General features: G+C 42.7%; 2 protein-coding genes across 6 annotated transcripts in view; one reads left to right on the forward strand and one right to left on the reverse strand.

Annotated features, from left to right (window-relative positions):
- The window catches only part of SERINC3 (serine incorporator 3), a 41,518-nt gene extending 38,586 nt beyond the window's left edge, over positions 1-2,932 (reverse strand). The window contains exon 1 of one of the 5 annotated variants that reach the window (XR_008496028.2): positions 2,542-2,917. The gene's annotated coding sequence lies outside the window, so the exon portion shown is untranslated. Of the gene's footprint in view, positions 1-2,361 lie in introns of all 5 variants that reach the window. The other 4 variants (XR_008496027.2, XR_008496029.2, XM_054466482.2 and 1 more) reach the window with 4 other exon arrangements.
- The window catches only part of PKIG (cAMP-dependent protein kinase inhibitor gamma), an 87,687-nt gene continuing 63,068 nt past the window's right edge, over positions 2,622-27,240 (forward strand). Inside the window, exon 1 of the mRNA XM_054466491.2 lies at positions 2,622-2,756. The gene's annotated coding sequence lies outside the window, so the exon portion shown is untranslated. The remainder of the gene's footprint in view (positions 2,757-27,240) is intronic.

Here is a 27,240-nt window from a genome sequence, read left to right on the forward strand (position 1 = left end):
AGGTGAGGTCTCACTATGTTGCCGAGGCTGGTCTTGAACTCCTGGGCTCAAGCAATCTGCTTGCCTCAGCCTACCAAAGTGCTGGACTGCCCAAGGAGTTCACCTTGCACGCTGCCTAGACAGAGCTGATTAATCAAGAAGGGGGAATTGTGACAGAGAAAGTAATTCACATAGAGCCTGCTGTGCGGGAGCCCGGAGTTTTGTTATTACTCAAATCATCCTCCCCGAAAACTCAAGGATCAGAATTTTTAAGGATAATTTGGTGGGTAGGGGGCCAATGAATTGGGAGTGCTGATTGCTTGGCTGGAGGATGAAATTGCAGAGAGTTGCTGGGCGCGGTGGCTCACGCCTGTAATCCCAGCACTTTGGGAGGCTGAGGCGGGTGGATCACGAGGTCAGGAGATGGAGACCATCCTGGTTAACACGGTGAAACCTTGTCTCTACTAAAAATACAAAAAATTAGCCGGGCGTGGTGGTGGGCGCCTGTAGTCCCAGCTACTCGGGAGGCTGAGGCAGGAGAATGGCGTGAACCCAGGAGGCGGAGCTTGCAGTGAGCCGAGATCACACCTCTGCACTCCAGCCTGGGTGACAGAGCGAAATTCCGTCTCAAAAAAACAAAACAAACAAACAAACAAAAAAAACCAGAAATTGCAGAGAGTCAAAGCTGTTCTCTTCTGCTGAGTCAGTTCCTGGATGAGGGCCACAGAACTGGTTGGCAGGTCCAGTGGGGCCATCTGGTTGTTAGAAATGCAAAAACCTGAAAAGACATCTCAAAAGGCTGATCTTAGATTCACAATAGAGATTTTTACCTCAAGAGTAATTGGGGGCCAGGCACAGTGGCTCACGTCTGTGATCCCAGCACTTTGGGAGGCTGAGGCAGGCAGATCACTTGAGGTCAGGAGTTCAAGACCAGCCTGGCCAACATGGCAAAACCCCGTCTCTACTAAAAATACAAAAATTAGCCGGCGTGGTGGCAGGTCCCTGTAATCCCAGCTACTGTGGAGGCTGAGGCATGATAATTGCTTGAACCTGCGAGGCAGAGGTTGCAATGAGCCAAGATTGTGCCACTGCACTCCAGCCTGGGTGACAGAGCAAGACTCTGTCTCAAAAAAACAAAACAAAAAAATCTTATGACCTCTAGAATAAGAATAATGGTGGGTAATATTTAAAACTCCAGCCCTTCTCATCTTGGCTTGGTGGCTGGTGGCCTGTGGCCTTTCATTTGTTTTACAAGAACAGTTTAGCTTTCTGGAAAGGGCTATTATTTAAATGATACACTAAATTCCTTCCCAAGGCTAGTTTGGCCTGGCTGGGCATGGTGGCTCACACCTACAATCCCAGCACTTTGGGAGGCCGAGGCGGGAGGATCACCTGACCAACACGGAGAAACCCTGTCTCTACTAAAAATACAAAAAATTAGCTGGGCGTGGTGGGTGCATGCCTGTAATCCCAGCTACTCAGGAGGCTGAGGCAGGAGAATCGCTTGAACTCAGGAGGCGGACATTGTGGTGAGCCAAATTGGCGCCATTGCCCTCCAGCCTGGGCAACAAGAGCGAAACTCCGTCTCAAAAAAAAAAAAAAAAAAAAAAAAGCTGGTTTAGCCTATACCCAGGAATGAACAGGACACTTTAGAGGTTAGAAGCAAGATGGGGTCAGTTAGGTCTGATATCTCAGTTATGATTTTTTGCAAAGGCGGTTTCAGGATGACAGGTGTGAGCCATCACGCCCAGCCCCTGATAGATATTTAGACTGGTCGCAACCCTTTTGCTTTTACAAAAATGAAGTAATGAATATATCCTTTGTGCTCAGGTTTCAGCATATCTGCAGAGTTATTCCAAGAAGTGTAGTTGCTAGACACAAGGAAAAATAAATTATTCCTCATATTGAAATTAAATCTGGTGATCTAATTCTCCATCAAAGAAACCAATTTATTCACTCTTTGCCACACCACCCCTTCAGAGACTATAAAAGAGAGGAATCTGCCACCCCTCCCACATCAGTTTTCTTGTCTTTAAATATTCCCAGTCTTGGCAGGGAGTGGTGGCTCACGCCTGTAATCCCAGCATTCTGGTAGGCCCAGGCGGATGGATCAGCTGAGGTCGGAGTTCGAGACCAGCCTGGCCAACATGGCGAAACCTCGTCTCTACTAAAAATACAAAAATTAGCCAGGCATGGTGGTACCTTCCTGTAAGCCCAGCTACTCGGGAGGCTGAAGCATGAGAATCGCTCGAACCCAGGGGGCAGAGGTTGCAGTGAGCCGAGATTGCGCCACTGCGCTCCAGCCTGGGCGACAGAGTGAGATTCTGTCTCAAAACAAAAACAAAAACAAAATAACAAAAACCCGGTCTACCAAGTCACCACCTGAGGTCCTGTCTCCTCCTCGCACGGTCCCCATTTGAGGTTACAGAGAGATAAACTGAGGCACAAGCAGCACCCGCGGCCCAAGACCTCCCCTTGGCCTCACTGTCCCCCTTTCCCTATCTTCCCCGGGCCAAGTTCCAACCCGGATCCCTCCTTCGCAGCTCAGCCCTCGACTCCCACCTCGTCCCTCCTCTGCCCCCTCCGCGGCTGCGGAAGGGGACGCGAACCGTCCTGGTCCCATCCGAGCCGCCGTAGCGCGAGTGCCGCGGGAGTTCGGCAGCCCAGGTCGCCAAGGCAACGGGCTCCGCTGCGGGTTGCGGGCTGCGGGCGCTAGGCTGCCCCGGGGAGGCGCTGCGGGCCGGCGGCCCAGGCACGGAGAGGCGGCGAGACCGCAGGTGAGCAGAAGCCGGGTGGCCGGTTGCGGCCCCAACGCTCCGGGCCTGGCGTCGACTCGTCGCAGGGGGCGAGGGGCTGAGCCGCCGGGGACCCCGGGGAGGGAGGCTGCGGCCCGATCTTTGTCCCTCAGCCGCGCCGGGGACTGCGCCCCGGACGCCCTTTGACCCCGCCCCGCGTTCAGGGAGAGTCCGTTTTCGGCTGTTTATTATATTTGTAGCCATTGGTCGACCTCATTCGAAAGTTTCTTAAAAAAAAAATCCCTTCTTATTTGGGGGCCGGAAAATAACTCAAAACTGTGCAGAAAATTTATTTGTGTGTGTGACTCTAATGGGGCCAGAAAGGATTGACTTCTTTGTGCGTCAGTTTTATCGTCTGCAAAATGGGAATCATGGTAGCACCTGTCTGATGACGTTATTGCAAGGTAAATTTATATTTAAAATTCGTGGAGGTAAGCCCTCAATACTTGGGAGCTTTTATTATTACTACTACTACAAGGAGGACCATCACTGAGCATTTATTGTGAGCCAGGGCCCGGGCTGATAGCCAGGGTAAAAAAGTGAACGAGAGACATCGTGTCCTGAGGGAACTCCACAGTTTTCCGGAGGAGACAGACTCGTAAACAAGAATTCACAGTGATTTCGGTTATGATTTTGGACATACAGAGGGGCTGTGAATGCACAGAGAAAATAGTTAACCTGGATTTCTGGAGGTGAGGTTAATGTGGATGATCAGGGAGAGACGCCAAAAGAAGGTGACTTCCAAAATGAGACATGAAGGCTGCCTTTATGTTAGCCAGAAGATGAGGCTGGTGGAGTGTACCTTGCTGTAGGTAGAGAAAGTAGGTAGAGAAAAGCCTTGGGGAGAGAGTGCAGACTTCTTGGGAATCTGCAAGGATTTCAGGCTAGCTGGAGAGCAGATTATGAGAGTTGGAGGGGGTCTGGCTAGATGGTGTTTGAGAGACAAGCAGGTGCTCCTCCTGAAAGACTCTAAGTGTGAAGGAGTTTGGGCTTTATCTTGGGGGCAGTGGGAAGCCATCAAAGGGTTTTAAGCCGGAGGTGTGTGTCTTTGATCAGAGGTATGGCTTCAGAAAGATCAGTTTTTTGTGTTTCTCTCTTGGTCTTATCATTCCTCCCATCTGTTTTTCACTTTGCAGGCATTCATTTGTGGTGATTCATATATATGTGTGTGTGTGACAGTGTGTGCATGTATGTATGCATTTTTGAGATGAGGTCTCTCTGTGTTGGCCCAGGCTGGTCTCAGATTCCTGGGCTCAAGTGATCCTCCTGTCTCGGCCTCCCAAGTAGCTGGGACTGCAGGTGCACACCACGGTGCCTGACTAATTTAAAAAATATTTAATGAGCATCTTCTTCTATGTGCAAGGCACTGTGTAGTCAGTAAGGAAGCAGGTCCCTGCCCTTAAGGAGATCACAGATTGGTGGAGAAAATACGCATCAAACAAGTGATTATAATTGTGATGACAATTGTGAAAGGGGGCGCATGTTAAAATCAATCTAGCATAGTTTGGAGATTCAGGTAGGGTTTTGATAAAATGTCTGGAGGGTGTAGTCTGAGTTAGCTATCGTGGGGATATTCCAAACATTTTCAAAAGTACATTCATGGAGCCAAAAGCAGTCCAATACAACTGGAACTTAAAGATCAATATTGAAAGAGATCCATCCAGAGAGGTTGGAAAAAAAAAAAAAGGCTGAGATTATTCAGGTCTACTGCATTGCATACTCTTGGAAGAATGAGCCATGCACTTAGTCTACACTAAAAGAAATGGCTAGAGAAACAGGAACAGGAGAGAAACCAGCAAAGTATAGTAATGAAGGCCAAAGGAAGAGGTTGGTTGGCCTTTGTAGATGTTGCTGAGATGCCGAGTAATACAAGTTGAAAATTAAAATGTGTCCTTTTGGGTAAATAAATATGGAGGTCAGTTGGGACCTCATTGAGCAGATTTGGTGAAATGGTTGGGGCGGAATCTATAATATCAGCAGCTTTCAAGGGTTCAATATAATATATCAGTGGGATGAGTTAAGAGTGGGATGTGAGAAAGACAAAGTGTAGGCAGCTCAGAGAAGTTTGGCTGCGAAGGGAGGTAGAGAGAAGGCTGAGGAGCGATTGGGGAATAGGTGAAGTTTTTTTGAGCATGAGAGAGATTAAATGCTGTTGGCAAAGAGCCAGTAGAGAGAGAAAGGCTGAGAAGACACAGGATATGAAAGGGAGAATTGATAGTATAACTTTCCTGAGAAGGTGGGAGTGGAGGAACTCCACAGTACAGATCTTTCAATAGGAGTCTGATGCCTGTTACTTTTTGGAGACGTGGGAAGCCAGGTTATTCCTGAAAGGAGTGCACCAGTGTAATGCAACAAAAATAAAGGTATAAGTGTGGAAGGAAAGTCACAATTTTCATTGTTGGCAGATAGCGGGCATTTATTGAACTAGTATTGTGTTAAGTACTTTTCATGCACCATTCTTTTTTTTTTTTTTTTTTGGGACAGGGTATCACTCTGTCGCCCATGCTGGAGTGTAGTGGTGCAATCTTGGCTCACTGCAGCCTCTGCCTCCTGTGCTCAAGCGATCCTTCTACCTCAGCCCCCCAAGTAGCTGGGAATACAGGTGTGAGCCACCACACTCAGCTAATTTTTGTATTTTTAGTAGAGATGAGGTTTTGCCATGTTGACCAGGCTGGTCTCGAACTCCAGACCTCAAGTGATCCATCCGCGTCGGCCTCCCAAGGTTCTAGGATTACAGGCATGAGCCACTGTGCACAGCCTCATGCACCGTTCTTAATGAATAATGTGATGTTTACAACAACCCTGTGAGATAGGCCCTCTAATAATTGCAAATTTATGGATAAAGAAACTGAGGTAAAATGCTCACTCAGGGTCACACAGTATTTGAATCTAGGTTTACCTGAACCCAGAGCTTTTACTCTTAACCACTACCTGGATGATATAAATCTCTACCTGTGATATGATTGTCTGCTGAGAAAATTCAAGAGAATTAAACTAAAAATACTTAGATATAATAAGGCTAAGTGAACAGCAGTTATAAGATAGACAAAAAGCAATAGCTTTATGCAAACAAAAATAGAAAATGTAATTGTGGGAGAACTGACAATAGCAACATGAAAAATAAATACTTAGAAATAAACTTAAAAATACATGTACCCAGCTTAGCCACACAGAGTAAGAGTTGGCTGGGCATGGGGATGGGAGGACAGGATGAGTAAGGTAAAGTAGTTTTCCCATGGGAACATTAGAGTATTGATACTGGAGAAGGGGTAGGTTAAAAAAACAGGTGTCTATCATAAGACATCATGAGATATTGACTATCATGTTTTTATAAAATTGAAAAATTGGCCTGGCACGGTGGCTCACGCCTGTAATCCCAGCACTTTGGGAGGCCAAGGCAGGCAGATCATCTGAGGTGAGGAGTTTGAGACTAGCCTGGTCAACATGGTGAAACCCCATCTCTGCTAAAAATACAAAAATTAGCTGGTGTAGTGGTGCACGCCTATAGTCCCAGCTACTCGGGAAACTGAGGCAGGAGATTCTCTTCAACCAGGGAGGCAGAGGTTGCAGTGAGCTGAGATTGCACCATTGCACTCCAGCCTGGGTGACAAGAGCAAAACTCCATCTCAAAAAAAAAAAAAGACAATTAGGTGGGAGCTATATATATTAGAAAGATGTTTACATTATATGGTTAGGTGTAAAAAGCACATTACAGTACAGTATGTTACTGTTTTTTAAAATGTATACATGTTTATAGTAAAAATGTCTGGAAATACTAGTTCTTTTTAAAAATGTTAAGTCTTTAATTGTGATAAAATTTACCATCTTAACTATTTTTAAGTGTACAGTTTTGTAGTATTAAGTGTATTCATGCTGTGCAACCAATCTGCATGACTTTTTCATCTTGCAAAAGTGCAAAAGCCAAACTATACCTTTAATAGGTTTAGCTCCCCATTTCCCCCTCCCCACCAGCCCTTCGCAGCACCCATTCTACTTTTGTTTTCTATGTGTTTGGTTACTCTGGATACATCGTGTTAGTGGAATCTTGCATTATTTATCTTTCTGTGACGGGCTTATTTCACTAGCATGGTGTCCTCAAGGTTCATCCTTGTTGTGTAGCATGTGTCAGAATTTCATTCTTTTTGTAAGGCTGAATAATATTCCATTGCATGTTTATACCACACTTTGTTTATCCATTCATTGATGGTCACTTTGAGTTGCTTCCATCTTTTGGCTATTGTGAATAACACTGCAGTGAAACATAAGTGTACTAGAAAGGTAAGCTGTTTACGAGATCATGGGGAAACTTTTATTCTGTTCCTCATTGCCCTAATTTTCCTTTTTTATGAGCATGAATTGCCTTCATAATCAGAAAAAAAATCAGGAAGTATCTTCTTTAGGAGGCTGGGGAAATAAGGGCAAAAAAGGGCAGTGGCAGCAGAAAGGGAAAGGAGAGGGCAGATTTGAGAGACATTTCAGAAGGAGAATCAACAGGACTTGACCACTAAGAGGTAAGGGAGAGAGGAGTGGAAGATGAAGCTTTCCTGGCCTCTGGGGGGAAGGGGCATCAGTCCTGGTGGGGCTTTGACTAGGGGAGGAGGGAGGAAATAAGGCTGGAGAGCCACCCAAGCCTTTGTTTAGCAGTTTGGAGTTCTAGAAGGTGGAGAGAAACCATTGAAAGGAAGTGAAATGACTTGATCTGATTTGCACGTAGAGAGATTACACTGGCTCTTTCCAACCATTCTTTAAACTGAAGGCAGATAGTGCCAGGTATCCCTTTGTGTTGCTTATACTTGAACTTCCATTAATTTCCTTTTATTTGAGATGAACCTTTAGTACTGAAGTACACATATCTATTATTCTAAAAGCACCTGGAATATTTTAAACAAGGTTTGGTGTGTGTGTTTTTTTGTTTGTTTGTTTTTGTTTGTTTTTTTTGAGACGGAGTCTCGCTCTGTTGCCCAGGCTGGAGTGCAATGGCACCATCTCAGTTCACTGCAACCTCCGCCTCCCAGGTTCAAGCAATTCTCCTGCCTCAGCCTCCCGAGTAGCTGGGATTACAAGCACCTGCCATTATGCCCGGCTAATTTTTGTATTATTATTATTTTTTTTGAGATGGAGTTTCACTCTTATTGCCCAGGCTGGGGTACAATGGTACGATCTTGGCTCACCGCAACCTCCGCCTCCTGGGTTCAAGCGATTCTCCTGCCTCAGCCTCCTGAGCAGCTGGGATTACAGGCATGCGCCACCACGCCCGGCTAATTTTGTATTTTTAGTAGAGACAGGGTTCTCCATGTTGGTCAGGCTGGTCTTGAACTCCCAACCTCAGGTGATCCACTCGCCTTGGCCTCCCAAAGTGCTGTGATTACAGGTGTGAGCCACTGGTATTTTTGTATTTTTATAGAGATGGGGTTTCACCATGTTGGCCAGGCTGGTCTTGACCCCTGACCTCAAGTGATCTGCTCGCCTTGGCCTCCCAAAGTGCTGGGATTACAGGCGTGAGCCACCGTGCCCTGCCTGTGTTCAGTTTTATCTCAATAACATAGTCTCCTGTAAATATAGTTACTTTTTTTTTTGAGACAGAGTCTCACTCTGTCTGTCCCTCAGGCTGGAGTGCAGTGGCGCGATTTTGGCTCACTGCACCCTCCGCCTTTGAGGTTCAAGTGATTCTCCTGCCTCAGCCTCCCAAGTAGCTGGGATTACAGGCACACACCACCACACTGGCTATTTTTTTGCATTTTTAGTAGAGACAGGGTTTCACCATATTGGCCAGGCTGGTCTCAAACTCCTGAACTCAGATGATCCACCTATCTTGGCCTCCCAAAGTACTGGGATTATAGGTGTGAGCCACTGCACCCAGCCATCCTGTAAATATACTTTCTGACTTTAGTACGAGAAATGTGAATAATTGGGAAAATAAACGAAACAAAAATAATTCAAGGTAGAGTATGTCACAATTCTGTTAAAATTTTAAAACTTAAAATTTTTCACATTTTATTGAATTCTGACAGCCTCCTTTTGAGAGAAAAAGGACAATATAATGTACACAGTGTCATATTAAGGAACTCTTACAAAATGAAAATTTGGAGGGTCCAGATGGATTCAGCCCATCACTTAGCTCCACTCCCACAAACCTGTAGTCTCTGTCTACTTCCAGAGCGTTACAGACAGAGGGAGCTAACTGTTGTGCTAACATTTGTAAATAGCTCTGCAGTTTAGAAGAGCTGGATTGCCAAAAGATGCAAATCCATGATATTATTTTAGTCCTCCTAACAATTCTGTGGGGTAGGGATTGTCATTCCCATTTTCAAATGAGAAAATTGAATATCAGAGGATGTGACAGATCCCTCTCAGATACTATATCTGATAAGTCCTGGAGTTTGAATCCAGGTTTTATTTTCTTCTTATATTTTAGCCTTTTATTATGGAAAATTTTAAACATGCAAAAGTAGAAAAGGCAATAAAAGACACCTAATATACTGAGCTTTAACAGTTGCCAACATATGGTCACTTTTATTTCATCTATACTGCCTACTTCCATCACACCTTAAATTATAAAGCAAATCCTAGGCATCATATTTCATCCATGAATACTGTACTTCAATATACACATCTAAAAGAGAAGGATTTTTTCCTCCTCCTTTCCCACCTGTAGTCACAGTATCATTATTACACCTAAGGAAATAAACAGTAGTCATTCGTAAATATTACATAATATCCATTTGGTATTCAGTTTCCTCAACAATTTTATAAATGTCTTTCTAAAAAAATGTTTTTTTCAAGATGGAGTCTCGCCATGTTGCCTATGCTGTACTTCAACTCCTAGGTTCAAGTGATCCTCCTACCTCAGCCTCATCAGTATCTGGAAATACAGATGTGTGTCAGTGTACCCAGCTTTTTTTTTTTTTTTTTTTTTTTTTGACACGGCGCCTCACTCTTTTGCCCAGGCTGGAATGCAGTGGCGTGATCTCCACTCACTGCAACCTCTGCCTCCTGGGTTCAAGCAATTATCCTGCTTCAGCCTTTTGAGAAGCTGAGATTACAGGCACGCACCACCATACCCCACTAATTTTTGTATTTTTAGTAGAGACAGGGTTTCACCATTTTGGCCAGGCTGGTCTTGAACTCCTGACCTCAGGTGATCTGCCTGCCCACCTCAGCCTCCCAAAGTGTTGGGATTACAAGTGTGAGCCATCATGCCTGGCCTGCCCAACTTTCATAAATGTCTTTTTACAGTTGGTCTGTGTTCACTGGGATCCAAACAAAGTGCCCGTATTAGACCTGATTGATGATCTCTTAAATCAAGCTTGTCCAGTCCGCAGGCTGTGGGCCACATGCGGCCCAGGACAGCTTTGAATGAGGCCCAACACAAATTTGTAAACTTTCTTTTTTTTTTTTTTTTTTGGAACGAAGTTTCGCTCTTACTGCCCAGGCTGGAGTGCAATGGCGTGATCTTGGCTCACTGCAACCTTGCCTCCCGGGTTCAAGCGATTCTCCTGCCTCAGCCTCCTGAGTAGCTGGGATTACAGGCGCCCGCCACCACGCCCAGCTAATTTTTGTGTATTTAGTAGAGATGGGGTTTCACCATGTTGACCAGGCTGGTCTTGAACTTCTGACCTCAGGTGATCCACCTGCCTCGGCCACCCAAAGTGCTGGGATTACAGGCATGAGCCACCACGCCCGGCCTCAAATTTGTAAACTTTCTTAAAACGTTATGAGATATTTTGTGTGTGTGATTTTTTTTCTTCTTCCAATGTGGCCCAGGGAAGCCAAAAGAATGGATACCCCTGTTTAAAATCTTCTTAATCTATAGCCATTTCTCCTCTTCTTTTTTCCCCCTTTGCCATTTATTTGTTTAAAAAAGTCATATCATTTGCCCTATACAACTTCTCATATTCTGCATTTGACTGATTACATCTATTTATTTATTTATTTATTTATTTTTCTTAGATGGAGTCTTGTTCTGTTGCCCAGGCTGCTGGAGTGCAGTGGTGCGATCTTGGCTCACTGCAACGTCCACCTCCAGGGTTCAAGCAATTTTCCTGCCTCAGCCTCCTGAGTAGCTGGGACTACAGGCGCATGCCACCACGCCCAGCTAATTTTCGTATTTTTAGTAGAGACGGGGTTTCACCATGTTGGCCAGGCTGGTCTTGAACTCCTGACCTCCAGTGATCCACCTGCCTCAGCCTCCTAAAGTGTTGGGATTACAGGCGTGAGCCACTGCACCTGGCCAGCATTCATGTAATATGTTTATTCCTTTTATGTTTTTTTGTCCATTGTACTTTATAGGTGATGCTGTGCACATCCTATTGCATCATGTCAGGAGGCAGTAAGGTCTAGTTAGCTCTCTTTGCATGATATTAAGATTGATCATTGGGTTCAGGTGTTGATAGCATGATCCATCTATTATAAGTCTCCCATCAGTCTTTCACAGAATGGCTTTAGCAGCCACTAATGATCATTGTCTAGATCTATTATTTTATTATATTAGGGGTTGCAAAATGAATTCACATTTTCTGATACCAAGTCACATGCTGTGTTTAATCCCACTATCTCCTAATTAAAGGAAGGCTTTACACACTGTCATCTATGCTCCACTCTGGTAGGTGGAAAAAAAAATTCCTCATTTAGTAGCTCAGCTTAATATAGTAATAAAAAAGAGCCAGAACCTATATGCTCTGTCCAGCACTAACTGCTCCCAGCATTGCTTTCCTGGGTTGGCCTTATGTATTTGCAAAACCACACAGTGGAAGGGCTGCCTGTATTAGTGTTTTATAAACTGCTATTCCTCAACCTACATTGTAGCCTGCTAATGTAGATTGAGGAATATTAGAGGTAAAGGTTCCAGCATTTTTGGAGTTTCGCTCTGTTACCCCGGCTGGAGTGCAGTGGTACGATCTTGGCTCACTGCATCCTCTGCCTCCCGGGTTCAAATGATTCTCCTGCCTTAGCCTCCAGAATAGCTGGAACTACAGGCACACACCACCATGCCCGGCTAAGTTTTGTATTTTTAGTAGAGATGGGGTTTCACCATGTTGGCCAGGCTGGTCTTGAATTCCTGACCTCAAGTTATCCTCCCACCTTGGCCTCCCAGAATGCTGGGATTACAGGTGTGAGCCACTATGCCCAGCCTAGCATTTTTTTTTTAATGGAAAAATAGAAAAAAAATCACAGTTCACCTCAGATATATCATGTAGAGTAAGAATAAGTTTGGTTTTGTAAAACTTTTGTTTCAGCTCCATTTGTGTATCTCTGAGCCATGATGTAAAATATATTTTTTTATTGGGGTCCTGGTCAAGTCATATAATTTTTCCAGTATTTACTTATTTTATTATTTATTTATTTTTTGAGATGGAGCTTCACTCTTGTTGCCCAGGCTGAAGTGCACTGGCGCAATCTTGGCTTACTGCAACCTCTGCCTCCCGGGTTCAAGCGATTCTCCTGCCTCAGCCTTCTGAGTAGCTGGAATTATGCATGCCACCACACCTGGCTAATTTTTGTATTTTTTTTAGTAGAGACGGGGTTTCAACATGTTGGCCAGGCTGGTCTCGAGCTCCTGACCCCATATGATCCACCTGCCTCGGCCTCCCAAAGTGCTGGGGTTACAGGCATGAGCCACTGTGCCTGGCCCAGTTTTTCCAGTATTTAAACAACCAACCTGTGCTATAGCAAGTTTCTCAGTCAAGGATTCATTTATGTTCAAGCATGCTACTTATAAAATAATACAGTATATTGATCCATTTATAAAATTATACAATGTATTGATTCATTTTAGAATTTCCTTTAAAGGCTTTCTTGGGTGACTACCAATTAACCAAAATTAATTACATTATCCCAATGACCAAATTAATCCCCTGGTAGTCAAATTGAACTGGATACATGAGTTATGTGAAAAACCTTCCAGGGGTTTTCACATGTACTGATGTTTTTGTTTTTTTTTTGTTTGTTTGTTTTTGTTTGAGATGGAGTCTCAAACAAAACTCCAGTTGCCCAGGCTGGAATGCAAGGCATGATGTCGACTCACTGCAACCTCTACCTCCTGGGTTCAAAGATTCTCCTGCCTCAGCCTCCTGAGTAGCTGGGATTGCAGGTGCCCACCACCATACCCGGCTAATTTTTTAAAATATTTTTAGTAGAGACGGGATTTCACCATGTTGGCCAGGCTGATCTTGAACTCTTGACCTCAGGTGATCCACCTGCCTCGGCCTCCCCAAGTACTGGGATTACAGGCATGAGCCACTGCGCCTGGCCGTACTGATGTTTTTGATTCTCTGGTTATACTTGAGGTAGAGTAAGTGATTCTAACCAGCACTGGAACCATTAAAGGAATGTAGGGCCTCATCAGTATTGGTTGGAGAGGGTGAGGAAGTTAGGACTGGGCAGGAATGAGTGGGTGGAGAAACTGACTCAGCCGTTTGGTTCACTTCTAGACATGGGAATTCAGTGGAGGGAGCCAGACTCTCCTATGCATTCGATGATAGCAAGAGTAGCCCTAATTTTGTTCCTGCCCTTTCTAATCAGGATGGGCTTAGGACATGAGCAGTGGGATATTTAGTGACATCAGCAATGAAGGACTCGGAAATACAGACTTTCATTTATTTTTTAAGTGATTCTCCATCAGCTGTGTACTTTTAAGACTAGACTGTGGGTTGTGTTGTTTTGTTTTGTTTTGTTTTGTTTTTGAGACTGGGTCTCATTCTGTCACCCAGGCTGGAGTTACTATGGTGCAACCATAGTTCATTGCCACTTCGAACTCCGGGACTCAAGTGATCCTCTCACCTCAGCCTCTTGAGTAGCTGGGACTACAGGTGTGTGCCACCACATCCAGCTAATTTTAAATTTTTTTGTGGATACGGGATCTCTGTATGTTGACCTGGCTGGTAGACTGTGTTTTTATTTGAATATTTGTACCAAAACTTAACATTCTGCTGCTTATTGATTATATTTTGCTACCTAAGAAAATAAATATGTATTATTTTTTATTGGCTTATATAAAACATAATACCTGTTTTCTTGTAGTTTTTAAGTCAAATTTGAAGCATTTGATTTTTAAGTGTAGGTTCTTTAGGTTCTCCTTTTTTTTTTTTTTTGAGATGGGGTTTCATTCTTGTTGCTCAGGCTGGAGTGCAATAGCACGATCACGGCTCACTGCAGCCTCATCTCCCAGGTTCAAGCGATTCTCCTGCCTCAGCCTCCCGAGTAGCTGGGACTACAGGGGTGTGCTACCACGCCTGGCTAATTTTTGCACTTTTAGTAGAGACAGAGTTTCACCATGTTGGTCAGGCTGGTCTCGAACTCCTGACCTCAAATGATCCACCCACCTCGGCTTCCCAAAGTGCTGGGATTATAGGCATAAGCCACTACTCCTGGCCAAGTATAGCTTATTTTCTTATTTGTAATTTATTAAAGCCAAAGACACCATGATTGAAAGCAACTGAAAATGAAAATGATATTTCCAGGGAGGCTAATAACTTACGGAGCTTTCCTGTGGCCTCAGGGTCATTGTTCTCTGTTAGCCAATCCTTAGAAATTGCTAGAACTCGTAGGAATGCAGAAATTGCTAGAACTTGTAGGAATGCGAGTTGTATAATGAGAAGAACAAGAACTTGGGTTTCAGGCAGATCAGGGTAACCTTGGGCAAGGTCTCTGAGTCTAGGTTCCCTTATCTGTAAAATGTCTCATGAGGTCATGTGAGAGTTAATCATTATAAAGCTTGGCCACTAGAAGGGGCTTAATTAATGTGAATTATCTTCCTTTCTCCCAGTCCTGATTTTGCAAACCTGCCTACTCCGTGTTTCTGCTAATCACTAGAATGAAATTAAAAAAAAAAAAAAAAAAGCTGATGGTTTAATCTTGATTTTCAATGTCAGTTAAGCATAACATAATTCTATTGTTTTCTTATGTGCATAAGGCTTAACTTTCATTGGTTTTTGATGATCTCTGCATGTTATATATGGTACGTATTAAATGTAGTGGCCATATTTTTTTAAATTTCTTTTATAATATTTTTTTCTAGACGAAATCTAGCTCTGTTGCCCAGGCTGGAGTGCAGTGGCGTAATCTTGGCTCACTGCAGCCTCCGCCTCCTGGGTTCAAGCGATTCTCCTGCCTCAGCCTCCCCAGTATCTGGGACTACAGGCATGCACCACAATACCCAGCTAATTTTTGTATTTTTAGTAGAGACAGGGTTTCACCATGTTGGCCAGACTGGTCTCAAACTCCTGACCTCAAGTGATTGGCCCACCTCAGCCTCCCAAAGTGCTGGGATTACAGGCGTGAGCCACTGTGCCCGGCAGCTATATTTTATAAACCAAAAAATTGGGACTTGTGGTGTGATAAGTATAGTATACTTAGGAGGGTTAGGAGAACAGAATATTTTGAAGAAGTGCACTCTCAGAGAAATGGTCACTGTGCTTTTGTGTATCCATAAGGAAGCAGTACAAAGTTGTGGTTAGGAATGAGGCCCTGGAGTCCTTTGGACATGAATTCACATCTTGGCCCAGGCACTTTCTACTTACTGCACAATATACTTAACCTTTCTAAGCTTCAGAGCTTCCTCACTTGTAAAGTGGATATTATGAGAGTTCCTTGTTTCTTGTGAGGATTGCATGAAATAAAGGGCTCAGCACAGTCTTGGCAGATAGAAAGAACTTAACATGTAAATGTCAGCTGTTATGTTTATTACTATAAAGCCTTTGATACATGCACACTTATACAGTAAACTTTTTTTTTTTGCAAACACCTGTTCAAAAAGCACTTCTAAAATAACTCAATATTTGCAAACTTACTGTATAGTAAGTTCTTTATCAGGCCTCGTATGGAAAGGGCACAGAAATATTTTGAAGACCTCATGCCCTGCCTTGCATGCCCACTGGGAAGACCTGACTTACTTTGGCCTTCTCAAAATATTTGCATAACTCTCAGCACCTACTCCATTGCTTCTGAGATGACCTCTGCAACGTGTATATGTTTTGGCTGATACAGCCAAACTTGTCCTGGACAGACTTCAAGGTTCACTTAATCTACTGTCACAGGCTTCTTTCCCTAAGATTTTCTTGGTTGTGCCCTCCCTAGAGTATTGGCTTCTTCCTCAGGCTAGCAGCAAAATAGCTGCAGTAGGCCTAGGCTTCAGATTTATGTATGGCACCCACCTAAGGAATAGAAAGATTGTCTTGGCTGGGCGCGGTGGCTTACACCTGTAAAATACCTGTAATCCCAGCACTATGGGAAGCCGAGGCGGGTGGATCACCTGAGGTCAGGAATTCGAGACCAGCCTGGCCAACATGGTGAAACCCCATCTCTACTAAAAATTCAAAAAATTAGCTGTGTGTGATGGTAGACGCCTGTAGTCCCAGCTACTCGGGAGGCTGAGGCAGGAGAATCGCTTGAACCTGGGAGGCGGAGGTTGCAGTGAGCTGAGGTCACACCACTGCAATCCAACCTGGGCAACAAGAGCAAAACTCCGCCTCAAAAAAAAAAAAAAAGAAAGATTGTTCCTTAGAGTGAGAATTTTTCTCAGAAGCCTCCAGAAAACTACCCTAGAATCTCATTGGCCTGGACTGGGTCATATGCTCATTCCTGAGCCAATTCCTGTTAGTAGGGCAATGTGATGCCCTGATGGGCTTAGGCCTGGTTCTTGAAGAAACCATTTACAAGAGGGATGAAATTATCTCTAGACCATTCAGAAACAGAATTGTGTTTCTGTTAGGGAAGTTTTTTTTTCTATGAGTAGGGGAATGGACGCTGAGTAGATTGGTCGAAGAGGAATTGTGTTGGCTGCTGATAACAGTGCTTTAAAGAAGACAGGTTATTTTTCTCCAAAAAATACTAAGTCCAAAGTAGATAGTCTGTTCCTGGCATGGCAGTTCCACAGTGCCATCAGGCAGCCTAGATCTTTCTCTCTTTCTGTTTCACCATGCTTATCACACAGCTTGCAGTCACCATGTGGTCGCACATGTTGGCTCTGGCTCTCTAGTCAAACGGGCTTTGAGGCGGGAAGAAGTAGGAAAGGGGAGGGCAGAGGACACCCTTTAAAGTACCCTAAGTCCCAATCACCATGTTCAGTTTACATCTCATTGTCCATTCTTACTTGTGAAGAAGGCTAGTAAATGCAGTTTCTTAGCTGTACACATTGCCATTCCCCAAAACAGAGGGATTCTGCAGCTGTGGAAGAATGAGAAATAGATACAAGCCTGGAAGTGGGCAGTGCTCACCACAGGAGGTGGCCAACAATGTCAGTTATACCCTGTATTTGGAGAAAATTGCAGTTTTTACATTGACTTTCCTGTCTTTCTTTCTTTCCGTCTTTCTTTTTTTTTTTTTTTTGAGATGGAATCTTGCTCTGTGGCCTGAGCTGGAGTGCAGTGGCACAATCTCAGTTCACTACAACCTCCACCTCCTGGGTTCAAGCAATTCCCCTGTCTCAGCTTCTGGAGTAGCTAGGATTACAGGCGTGCCCCACTATGCCCAGCTAATTGTTGTATTTTTAGTAGAGACAGGGTTTTGCCATGTTGGCCAGGCCAGTCTCAAACTCCTGACCTCAGGTGATCCACCCACCTCGGCCTCCCAAAGTGCTGGGGTTACAGGTGTGAGCCACCACGCCTGCAATGCCTGGCCTGCATTATAAATATTTGCTCATAATGTGTTGCTAACAGTGACAATCAATAAGAATCAACTGGGTTTGTTCCCTAGCTTGTTTAGTTTTATTATTGTGATTACAAAATAATTAAATATTATGTTAACCAATGAAATGTAAAGGGAAAAAGGAAAAGAGATACTGCTTTTATGAAAAATAAGTTGAATGTGTTTACCTGATAAAGGTAAATTGGTAAGAAAAAATATTCTTGTCAAATTAGAGGTGGAAGAGACCTCTGAAAAAATTGAAGAAAAAAATTATAAAAATATGGAGATTCTGACAGGTGGGGTAGCTCTCATCTGTAATCCTAGCACAGGGAGGCTGAGGCAGGAAGATTACTTGAGGCCAGGAGTTTGAGACCAATCTGGGCAACTCTACAAAAAGAAAATTAGCCAGATGTGGTGGCGTGTCCCTGTAGTCCTAGCTACTTGGGAGGCTGAAGTGGGAGGATCACTTAAGCCCAGGAGTTTGAAGTTACAGTGAACTGTGATCACACCACTGTACTTACTCCAGCCTGGGAGACAGAGTAAGACCCTGTCTCCAAAACATATATATACATATATGTTTCTGCCTTCAGAACACTTCACAAGTATCATTCCAGTAAAAACTGAAAATCATAGATGTACATCATGAGTATAGTTCATGCAGAAACTTTAATTGCTTGAACTTACTCTCAAGAAAAGGCCTTCACTGGGCGCGGTGGCTCATGTCTATAACCCCAGCACTTTGGGAGGCTGAGGCAGGTGGATTACTTGAGTCCAGGAGTTCACGACACAAGCCTGGGAAATATGGCAAAACTCTGTCTCTACAAAAAATACAAAAATTAGCAGGTTGTGGTGGTGCATGCCTGTACTCCCAGCTACTCGGAGGCTGAAGTGGGAGAATCACCTGAGCCCACGGAGGTTGAGGCTGCAGTGAGCCATGATCATGCCATTGCAGTCCAGCATGGGTGACAGGGAGAGACCCTGTCTCAGAGAAGAGAAGGAGAGGAGAGGGGAGAGGAGAGCCTTTCATCCCTTAGCAAGTGTTTGGAAAATAAACATGCATTTTTAATGATTCCTCTCTTTAACTGTATTTTTAAAAAAATGAGTTATACCATTATTAGTTCTGATCCCATCAAGGAGAGAGCTTCTACTTTGTTTCTTAAGTTGTTATATATGGGTTACTGTGTATCAATTGTTGGTCATTATAAATGGTGCCCTGGTGAGCTTCTTTCCAGAGACATCTTCTCTAGTATATTTTTTGTTTTTTTGATTTCTTTTTTTTTTTTTTTTTTGAGACAGAGTCTTACTTTGTTGCTCATGCTGGAGTGCAGTGGTGTAATCTTGGCTCACTGTAGCCTCTACCTTCCCAGTTCAGGCGATTCTCCTGCCTCAGCCCCCCGGGTAGCTGGGACTATAGGCATGTACCACCACGCCCGGCTAATTTTTGTATTTTTAGTAGAAACGGGATTTCACCATGTTGGCCGGGTTGGTCTCGAACTCCTGACCTCAGGTGATCCACCCGTCTCGGCGTCCCAAAGTGCTGGGATTACAGATATGAGCCACTGCACCCAGTCCCCTCACTGATTTTAAATAATGTAAAGTTTGGAATGTCTCAGGGAGTTCAATATAATAGAATTTGTCCTGATGTTATTTCTTTTTCCAAATCACATAGCACTTCAAACTTTTCTTTTTATAACATTTCTCATAAATAGTCTTCCTCCATAATTACCTTTGTGTTTATTTTGTGTCTGCTACTAAACTCTTAGCTTGTTGAGGACAGGAGTCCTTCCTTGGACCTCTGTATATCCTAACATACAATGGGTGCTCAATTTATGTTCATGGAATGAGAGAATGAATCAATGTCACTGTCTTCTATTATTGCATAGCCATCTTCAGTAACACTTCCTTTGAATTCATTGTCAGTGGAGCTAGTCTTGTAGCCTTTTCAATAGCTTACATTCCATGTTAGAGCAAAAAATGTTAAATGTTTATAAGGTAATTTCAAATATAAGCAAAAGTAGAGAGAATAGTATAAAGAAACCTCCATTATCTATAATCAAGCTTCGACAATTACCAGCATTTTAGAACAAATTTTGATTTAGGATAAGGGTAGAGAGAATATGATGACATTGGGATGCTGATTTTGATTTTGTGGGGAGAGAAGTAGGCCATGTGTGGTGAGCAGGGTAGAGAAAGAGGAGGCTGGTGGCCCAAATACAAACCTGCCTCATAGGAGTTGTCTTGAGGATCGCTTGGGTTGACATAAGAAAGTGGGAAGAACAATGCCTCACACATGGTGAGTACAGCCTAAGTGCTGCCACCGCCATTACTATCACTCCTGCGTAGTTTGTGGGAGCTGAATGTGGCAACTGTGGCACTTACTAACTTGGTGACTTTGGACACCGACCTTTCTAAGCTGCAGTTTCTTCATCGGAAAAAATTGGGATAGTAATAACATCTTAAACATAGCATTGGCGGGGCGCGGTCACTCATGCCTGTAATCCCAGCAGTTTGGGAGGCCAAGGTGGGCGGATCACTTGAATTCAGGAGTTTGAGACCAGCCTAACCAACATGGTGTTGGTTTTAATGTAGAACCCTCTTCTCCATTAAAAATAGGCTGGGCATGGTGATTCATGACTTGTAATTCCAGCACTTTGGGAGGCTGAGGCGGGCGGATCACTGGAGATCAGGAGTTCGAGATCAGCCTGGCCAACATGGTGAAACCTCGTCTCTACTAAAAATACAAAATATTAGCCGGGTGTGGTGTTGTGCACCTGTAATCCCAGCTACTCAGGATGCTGGGGCAGGAGAATTACTTGAACTTGGGAGGTGGAGGTTGCAGTGAGCCGAGATCACACAACAGCACTCCAGCCTGGATGATAGAGCAAGACTGTCTAGAAAAACAAAAAAACCCAAAAAAGGTAGCATCTTATCCCACACAGGCAGTGAAATAATATATGTAAATATGTTCTGGATTAATTAACATTAATCACAATTTTCCAGAGTGGTGTTCTAGTCTGGAGGGAGGGACCATGTTTCTGGAGGTTTTTTCGGGAGTCAAGCCAATTCCTTCTGTGTATTCTTATTCTGAGACTTCATAATATTTGTGGCAGAGTCATTTGTCAGCCTAGCAAATAAACATTACAGGACGATAAGCTTTGTTTCCATTTGCAAAATGTTTTTTAAATAATGAAAACAATTTTACTTTATGGAGCATGTCCATATATGCACTGAAAATGAAATACTTATCAACCAAGTTGATAAAGGGATAAAAATAGTTTTCCTAAGGAAAACTATTTGCTGGGGATTTGTGTTGGAAAAGTTTTGTAGCAGAGTCTGTTTCCCTGTCTTTGAAATATAAACAGCATCTTTATTTGTCTAGATTTTGCTTAAATAACAATTTGCTCAACCCCTAATTAAAGATAGCTCTGTCATCCACACATCACTTAGCTACTTTCCTAAAGCCAGAATTTCTCTAGAAAATCAGTTTTCTTTTAAGACTTTAAAACACTTTGCCTTCTCCTTAGTACTATAAAGAATTCTAATTATGTAGGACATTCATCCAGCCACTCCTCCCACCACACACACACACACACAAACACACACACATATCTGTCTGAGATAAGAATTAGATACTGTGGGAAGAGAAATGAAATATCCCTGATGGTTTTAATAATTTTCTGCAGTGTTTGTTTGGACAAGACAATCAGCTGTCACATCCCCTGGGTATGAGAGTTATATAAACCCAGGTCAGAAAGTCAATGCTGTAGACTTAAATTCTCAGGAAGTTTGAAAACTTTTAAAACTACCACTTGCCTTTTAGATTTGACCTTTTAAAAGTTTGATTTTTGCTTTTTCAGAAACTAAACTTTTGGCATTCTTAGTATTTGTGATTTATAGCATCTTGTACTTTTATAGACTTACTTATTCAAACAAACTAAACCCCCACTCTATGCCCAGATAACAAAAAAACATGTACAAGATACAGTTTTATCTCAAAATGAGCAATATCCTAAAGCTATCATTTGGTCCCAGTGACATGTGAACTGTTCGTTTTTCTCCCCATATACTGTTCTGTGTAAATGTTTTATTACACCGTCTTTTTTTCTGGATTATTTTTCTGGAGATTTCGGTATACTTTGTTGATATTTCTTTTCAAAAGCTGCCGCACAAATCATCTCCAGTAGTCATCCAGCCAGTGTTATACTAGAAGATGTGTTACTTCTAATTTAAACTCCCATTTAAGGCTTGACGCTGTGGCTCACACCTATAATCGCAGCACTTTGGGAGGCCAAGGCAGGAGGATCACTTGAGCCCAGGAGTTCAAGACCAGCCTGGGCAACAAAGTAAAACCCCATCTCTACGAAAAATAGAAAAAAATAGCTGACATGGTATCACATGCTTGTAGTCTCAGCTACTTGGGAGGCTGAGGTGCGAAGATGGCTTGAGCCCGGGAGGTGGAAGCTGCAGTGAGCTGTGTTTGCCCCACTGCACCCCAGCCTGGGTAACAGCATGAGATCTTTTCTCAAAAGAAAACAAACTGCCATTTGAGAAAGTGACAGAAAAAGTTTTGGATTTTTGTAATTATAGGAATTCTTTACTTTTCTTTGATAATATTATATCTCTTTCAGTGAAAAGGGAGTTAGGAAGAGATCTAAATGTACTCTTTGATCTTCTTGTTAATCATTTAAAAATGGAATTTGGAACTAATTTTAACTTCTGAAGGAACTGGGGCAATTTTGTCTAGTACCTGAGGTATACCTTAGTTTTTTATGTATTGAATCTTTAGGACCAGTTTTATTCTTTCATTTAAATATGTAGTGAGCATCTAGTATGTGCTTACCATTGTGCTGTGTGTTTATATATATTACCTCATTTAATTCTCACACAAGCATTGTTAGATACATAAAAGGGGACTTCAAAAAATTCATGGAAAAAATGGAATTAAAAGATAAAAATGAAAAATATAAACTTTATTTCTCAATATAAACTCCATCAAGTTCAAGGCAATGTTGTAGTGATGATACCAGCCATTTAGCCCGTCCCTAAAGAACTGAGGGTTCTGGAAATTTAGCCATATTAATGCAGTCTTTTTTACATTATTAACTGAAAAAAAATGGGTTCCCTTTAAAGATTTCTTAAGATTAGGAAACAAAAAGAAGTCAGAAAGAGCCAAATCAGGACTGTAAGGTGGATGTGTAATGATTTCTGTGCACAGTGATTTCCCATTGAAATCTTGCAAAAATTGCCGTTGTTTGATAAGAGGAATGAGCAGGAGGAGTGTTGTCATGGTGGAGAAGGACTCTGGTGAAGCTTTCCCAGGCGTTTTCATGCTAAAGCTTTGGCCACTGTGCCCAGCCACAACTTTCATTTTTTAAAGTCATCTAATCCTTACAACTGCTCCATGAGATAGGTACTATTATTATCCTTATGTTACAGATGGAGAAACTGAGGCAGAGAGAGGGAAAGTAACCTGCCTAAGGTCCCAGAGCTCTAGAGTCAGTGGTCTTAACCTCTATTATGACCTCTCACTTAATGAGGGCCCGATGGATTTCCCCTCTAGCTTTTTATTATGAAAAATTTCAAATGTGGAAAAAAATTAACAAGAGTACAATGAGCACCTGTATCAAAAACCTAGCCCAAACAGTTGTTAACATTTTGCTGCATATAGTTTATCTGCATGTGTGTATTTCAATTTTTTGCTGAACTATTTGAAAATATATTATGGACATTATAATTCACTCCTTAAATACAAAACAAAGCAACATTTTCCTTTATTTTTTTGAGACGGAGTCTCGCTCTGTCACCCAGGCTGGAGTGCAGTGATGCTCATTGCAAACTTCGCCTCCTGGGTTCACGCCACTCTCCTGCCTCAGCCTCCCCAGCAGCTGGGACTACAGGTGCACGCCGCCACACCTGGCTAATTTTTTTGTATTTTTAGTAGAGACGGGGTTTCACCATGTTAGCTAGGATGGTCTTGATCTCCTGACCATGTGATCCACCCGCCTTGGCCTCCCAAAGTGCTGGAATTACAGGCGTGAGCCACTGCGCCCGGCCCAACATTTTCCTTTTACTTGGTAAATGCATTCTTGGAAAATACATTGCCTCTAAAATCATGCAAAAGTACTTTGTTACAGACAAAAAGGAGTGGAGTTCTAGTTCAGATAACTGTAAATAGCTTTACATGAGTATCTTGGTATTTGAAAATCAAGCAGAGTAAAGGGACAATTTTTGTTCCTGTAAGACAGCCCCACAATTTGCTGGATGTTTAACATCTTGGTCTCTACCTACTAAATGCCCATTTGAGTGAGGAGACAATCAACTGTTGTGTCAACCAAAAAATGCCTCCCATCCCCTCTGTTTCCAGAAAGTCCTCTAGCCAGCTGTGCGTGTTGAGTGTCATTGACTTGACTGGTCCTCTGCTGAAGGAGCTATAGGTTAAATTGAAATAAAATGTGCTGTCACAGAATCCTTATCATCATGATTCAGAGTTGAGGTAATAAAGGTGGTAGAACTTATCTGTAATACTCCTTTAGTTCTACAACCACATATGTTCTAGATTTGTAAACACATATTCATTTATTCTATTATATTCTGCCACCACCACTTTGTTCCACAAAAGGTTATACAGCAGATTTTTATTTATTTAACCATTAAGAGTGTCTCCCCGTGTATTTGAATCGGTTAGGAAATATTCGTAATTGCTACGCTTTTCTGTATAAAAAGGGACTTGAAGCAGACTCAGGGCCAACACAATGTAGAATTTGTTTCTTCTAGCTTTATTTCTCCCTGTGCTGCTAGAGGTACCAAAGGGTTTGTCTCAACTGTTACTACCCCCCACATATTCCATTGATCTCTTTACTTTTCTCTGTTGTCTGTCAGTCTGTTTGTCAGACTTATCTCAAATGCCACGTTGTTCGCGCATATTTCTCAAAGCTGTCCATCAAGATACAATCTAAATCATCACAGCACATTCTGTCTTGTGACACTAAGCACAGACTGCCTGTGTTACATTTGATTGTGTGTTTCCCTTTTCTTCCACATATGTTTCAGTAGTAATTTCCTGGGCAACTTATGTGTGACGGGCCTTGTTTGGGATCTTGGAAATAGAGAGATGAAGCTCTCCTACATAGTCTCATTTACTTCCTATTTTGCTTTCTTGATAATTGGAGTGGCCTTTTCTAGCCTTGTATCCCCTGTGGTACCTGATGCATTGCCTTGCTCAGGGTGATTCATACGTATTTCTGAATTCAGTTTGGAAAGAAAGGAAACAAGCAGGCACTTTCGAATCAAATCTGGTGCTGCCACTATGCAACTGTATATAAATCTAGTCCAACCCCTGTGCGCCAGGTACCTTATCTGTAAAACATGGATAATAACAACCATCTTACAGGATTGTTGTAAAGTTTAAAGATGAATTGTATGAAGCCTAGCAGAGTTATTGGCACGTAGTAGGTGCTCATGAAGTGGTTGTTATTGTAAGGGAGGCTCAGTCATTCCTTTTAGGTCACTTGAGTGGGCAGTGGAAGCATTTAGGATCTTAATTGAATTTAGGGAAATGCTTACTTAGTCTGGGGGCTTCTCCGAGAAGCAGGCTCTGGGGAAAGTCTGGCTCATTGCTGATTAACTGTTCCCTTTTTAGAGTCAATGATCTGAGTCTGTGTTTTGGAACCACTTATATAATGTATACCACCTGTTATTTGTGTATTTTTAGAAGTGGGAGTCGGGTAATCCTAGTCCTGTCAGTAAAAGAGCAAACTGTTTACCAGAAGCAGAGCTTTTTTCTTAACACTGACTCACACTGAGTCATCTTTCTCATTTTTCTTCCCACCGCCTCATAACAACCTTGCAAGAGAGAGAATTTTTAGGGAATCAGTTGACTGAGTTTTTTGTGATTTTCCAAAGTTGAAAGCTTGAAGGTGTCAGGTCATTAATTCCATCCCAGGAAAGGCTAAAGTTTATGCTGCCTTGGAGTGCCAGTATGACCAACGCCATGTAGTGAATATCTCACATAAACCCTTGTCTAGACAAACCACTTCTGTTGGCTGAGAGGTTAGACAAGTGCCTGAAGTGTACATGTTAAGAGTAAACACATTTTGCTCTTTGAAAATGGTTGCCTTAAGTTGAACCTGGAAAGTTTCCTCTTCTGATATAGGAAACCCAAGCAGTATTAGAGTCAGAGCTGTGATATCTTCACAGATGGATTTCAGATGACAGAGAGTCCAGACAGCACATTAGATCAGCAAAATGGTGAAGGAAGGTTTATAGATCAGAATGACTGATATCTTTATGCCTTCATTTGACATTCATTAAATGAATATTTACTGATCATCTGTGATATACTTGGTGCTAGGGTTATGACAGTGACTAATAAAAACATAGTGCCTGCTGTCATGGACCTTATACTCTAATGCTCGTTTATAGTAAATGCTAAGGGGACATAGAGATGCCTTGGCCTGCATATGTGAACATGTTCCTGTGCACACGGATGAGGGGAGGAAGGAAGACTCCTTGAAGGAAAAGGCACCCAAGCTGAGTCTGGTGGGGTGAGTAGGCATTAACTAGGAGAAAGGGGTTAGTTAGGGGAATATGGGGTTGGCTGAAGAGTATCACATTCTGAAATGAGCTATGAGTCTTGGGGTCGAGAGAAGAGCTTGCCCTTGGAGAAGCTGAAAAAAGTGACCAAAGGACAGTGAGAGGGAAGTTTGGCACAAAATAAATTCAGAGAAGCTAACAGTGCCAGCAAAGCATTGTAGACCAGTTTATTAATTAAAAAATTTTTTTTTTTTTTTTTTTTTTTTGAGACAGAATCTTGCTCTGTCGCCCAGGCTGGAGTGCTGTGATATGATCTCAATCTGAGTTCACTGCAACCTCTGCCTCGCGGGCTCAAGCAATTCTCGTGCCTCAGCCTTCCCAGTAGCTGGGATTACAGGCACACACCACCACGCCTGACTAATTTTTTTTTGTATTTTTAGTAGAGATGGGGTTTCACCATGTTGGTCAGGCTGGTCTCGAACTCCTGGCCTCAAGTGATCCACCCGCCTCAGCTTCCCAAAGTGCTAGGATTATAGGTGTGAGCCAGTATGCACGGCCTAAAAATTTTTTTAATCCAAATAAATTTTACATATGGTGAAATGCTCATGACAAATGCATATACCTATGTAACCAACACCCCATTTTGAGTAGGGACTTTTAACTTGATATTCAGAGCAAGGGGAAGGATGGGTTTTTGAGCAGGGTCCAGACTTGATGCTAATTGCTAGCTAAGAACTGGGACAAGGGTGAGGGGGTGAGGGGGTGGCAAGTACCAGTGGGGACAGGGCTGGAATAGGCAGTAGTTTGCTGGTGGGCAGGAGCTTCCAGCTTGGGGGAAAAAACAGACTCTTGGTTTTCCTAACTTGTTTTTAGCAGAGGACAGACCTCTAAGTGCTTTGTAAGATCCAAAGTGTCTATGCAGAAGACAACAGACTGTGTTTTTTCAAAGATTTTCTGGAAAGACTTCCAGGCTGCCTGCAGTTTGAAGAAAGTCTTCTGAAAAGGGCAGGGGGCGTGGGGGCACCTACAGAGACAGGATTTCCCCCAACTCAATTGATAAGATACAGGAAAATAATCATCTTATTGATTTACTTTTGTTCTACAGCAACGTGACATTTTTTCTTTTCTGAGAGTAGGGTATTAAAAATTGTTACAGTTTTGGGTTTTACGGATTTATTGAAGCTTAATATCATTTAAGTGTCCTATTTTAATATCTGTATTTTTGACAGACTGCCAGAAATCATTTAACATGTTACTGTGCTATTTTTGTTGATGTCGTCATTATTATTTTTGTTGATGTTGTTATTCTTAA

This window comes from Pongo pygmaeus, chromosome 21 (genome assembly GCF_028885625.2).
Source record: "Pongo pygmaeus isolate AG05252 chromosome 21, NHGRI_mPonPyg2-v2.0_pri, whole genome shotgun sequence".
Lineage (NCBI taxonomy): Eukaryota > Metazoa > Chordata > Mammalia > Primates > Hominidae > Pongo > Pongo pygmaeus.